Genomic DNA, 3489 nt, shown 5'->3' on the forward strand with positions numbered 1-3489 from the left:
TTTTTTTTTTTTTTTTTTTTTTTACCAATTCAGGGAATTGCTAATGAAGGCTTGACCCAAGACGGTGGGAATAAGAAAATGGATCACATAGTATTTATGACCTAGACTAGACAGGACTTGGTGACCAGATGGATGTAGGGTTAGGTAGAGGGTGGCATTGAGAATGATTCTGAGCTTTCCATCTCAGACAACTGAGGCAAAGAGTAAAGGAGGACCAGGTTTTGGAGGAAAGAATTTACGACATCTGAGTTGGAAATGCTTATGGGACATCCTGGTGGAGAGATCTAGGAAGTAACTGAACACGTATGTGGAATTTTGGAGAGAAGTGAAAGTTTAAAAAATATACACTCAGGTTAATTGTTAAAGTATTTATTAAATGATTTCAGTGGGTAAGACATATGTTACAAACAGTGCAAGACTCAAATGAACAGAAATGCATTCTTTGCCAGAATTCCACAAGTTTATAATCATCCTGCATCACTAAAGCAGTTACCTTGTTATGCTGTCATTTTTCCATTCACAAGTCTGCTTCCCCAAACATACTGATGTCCTCTCTAGTCCTAAGGCCCAGAAGCTCGGTCATTATTCTCTTTTTATCCTTTGCGATAAGGATATTCTCTTTTATTTTCTGTGTGCAATAAAGGGCGTAGTACGAGGTCATTAGCCATTAAATGCTTAATTAAAGAATGAGTGAGTGAAAGGAAGTGCTTAAGAGGGTCCAGCAAAGTGCTAAGAAGTTTAGACTGTGAAAGAGGCCTCATCCTATACAATATACAAAAATAAATTCCAGATGAATTCAAGACTTAGATGTAAAAACAAACACAAACTGGGACTTCCCTGGTGGCACAGTGGTTAAGAATCTGCCTGCTAATGCAGGGGACACGGGTTCGAGCCCTGGTCCGGGAAGATCCCACATGCCACGGAGGAACTAAGCCCGTGTGCCACAATTACTGAGCCTGCTCTCTAGAGCCTGCGAGCCACAGCTACTGAGCCCACATGCCACAACTACTGAAGCCCACGTGCCACAACTACTGAAGCCAACACGCCTAGAGCCCATGCTCCACAACAGGAGAGGCCACCGCAATGAGAAGCCCGTGCACCGCAACAAAGAGGAGCCCCCGCTCGCCATAACTAGAGAATGCCCAAGAGCAGCAACAAAACCCAACAGCCAAAAAATAAATTAATTAAAAAAAAACAAACACAAACAAAAACCAAAGGCTTATAATAAAATCTAGTTGACTTTCTGAATAAAATTCTCCACCTCCATAAATTTTAAGATGTGGCGACTGCTTTGAAAGAGCAGTCCAGGGCTGCCTGACGGGGAGGAACCAAGGGGCTGGGTTTGAATTGGGGTGGTCGGCCTGCTGAGGAAGTGGCCTTGAACATGAGCTCTGAGCCTGAGAAGGAGTTAGCCAGGATGAGACTAGGGGAGAGTGACAGGTTGCAAGCAGTGGAAAGGTCAGAATTCAAGCTCAAGGGCAGAACAGAGCTTATTATTATTTGAGAAAGAGAAAAGGCCCTCGGGGCAGAGATGGAATCAGCGACCTGCAAAAGACACGAAAGAGGAGACTGGCAAGGTAAGCAAGGCTGGGTCATGCGGAGCCTGGCAAAATTTACAAAACACCAACAACTTTGTTCATTGTCTGACTGCCTTGGTGCAATGAGGGGTGCCTGGGTTTGCTGAGGTCCCGATCTTCGTTCATTTTCCTTCTTTAGGCTTTGTGTCTACTTTTCTATCAGCTCATTGCTCAGACCAACACTTGCCAGCACAACCATGCGCAAACCCGTCAAATGGACTGTTCTTGGTCAAACTGGACACACAGGTTCCAGAATGTCTCGAGCAACACCGGTGAGGCCACATCAACTCCAGAGGCTAGCAAAGAACTCTCTGCCTATTTCTTCCTTCCTCTCAGATCACACCTTTGAATTAGGCCCTGGCTGTTAAAACTCCGTGAGCTTGTCAGTATATCCAAAGCTCTCTAACCCTTAAAAAATAAATCCTGTGACAAAACCTCCCTTGTCTTTGCATATTTCTATCTTTCTACTCTTCCCAGCCAAGGTTCCCCCCTCATCATTCAGGGTTCCAGCAGAACACAAATGGTGTGCTCGAATTTGCATAACTTGAGGAAGGTTTAATAAAGGACTATTTACAAAGGTGTGAGCAGGATGTAGAGAAACACAAGGGGTGGTAGAAAACCCTAAGACCAGTAAAGCAGAGCTATTACCACTCTGAGAGCTGAGAAGAGGCAGGAGGGAGTGGTTACCTGAACCCAGCTGGAGAAGGCTATGAACTATGGTTGAGTGAATGCAGCAGACCCCGTAGGGAGGGAGTTGGGGGAATATATCCCCACCTCACTCTCCTTCTTCCCTTCAGTCTCCTCCCAAGGCTCACCATTGGTCATACTCAACAGAGTCATGGGAACATACTGATGTTACTGTACATCTGGGACAAAGAACACAGTGGTGAAGGGTAGAGTGTGGATCTGGACGGACAAAGGGGAGACATCTGGCCCATTCTCTCACTCTTTGACTTCACTCTACATTTAAAAACTGACTTCTTGGGCTTCCCTGGTGGCGCAGTGGTTGAGAGTCCGCCGGCCGATGCAGGGGACACGGGTTCGTGCCCCGGTCCGGGAAGATCCCACATGCCGCGGAGCGGCTGGGCCCGTGAGCCGTGGCCGCTGAGCCTGCGCGTCCGGAGCCTGTGCTCCGCAACGGGAGAGGCCACGACAGTGAGAGGCCCGCGCACCGCAAAAAAAACCAAAAACTGACTTCTTTACACCCCACTCAAGTGACACTGCTTTCACCAAGTTCACCATTTGGTAATTGCCAAATCCACTGGATACTTTTGAGGCCTCTCTGCTGCCCGTCAGCACAACTGACCACTTCCTCCTTCTTTGTATTTATTTATTTATTTATTTTTGGCTGCATCGGGTCTTCGTTGCTGCAGGCTGGCTTTCTCTAGTTGTGGCAAGCGGGGGCTACTCTTTGCTGTGGTGCACGGGCTTCTCATTTCAGTGGCTTCTCTTGTTGAGGAGCACAGGCTCTAGGCGTACAGGTTTCAGTAGTTGTGACACCTGGGCTCATTAGTTGTAGCTCACAGGCTCTAGAGCGCAGGTTCAGTAGTTGTGGTGCACGGGCTTAGCTGTTCCGCGGCATGTGAGATCTTCCCGGACCAGAGCTCAAACCCGTGTCCCCTGCATCGGCAGGCAGATTCTTAACCACTGCGCCACCAGGGAAGGCCCACTTCCTCCTTCTTGAAGCTCTTCTCTCTGATCTTCTGTGCTATCACTTTCTGCTTCTTAAATGGCTGGTTCTCAGAACCCCTGGCTGTCTCCAGTCCCCCCTCTTCGGGTAAATGTTGGTGTCCCTCACTGTTCCATCCTCAGCTCTTCTCCCCGTGGCTTTTACTACCACAGATATCCTGGTGATTCTCAAAGCCACTTGTCCAGTCTTGCTCTCCCTTTAGCTCCAGATCCACTATACTCT

The sequence above is a fragment of the Lipotes vexillifer genome, unplaced genomic scaffold, assembly GCF_000442215.2.
Source record: "Lipotes vexillifer unplaced genomic scaffold, Lipotes_vexillifer_v1.1 scaffold1272, whole genome shotgun sequence".
Lineage (NCBI taxonomy): Eukaryota > Metazoa > Chordata > Mammalia > Artiodactyla > Lipotidae > Lipotes > Lipotes vexillifer.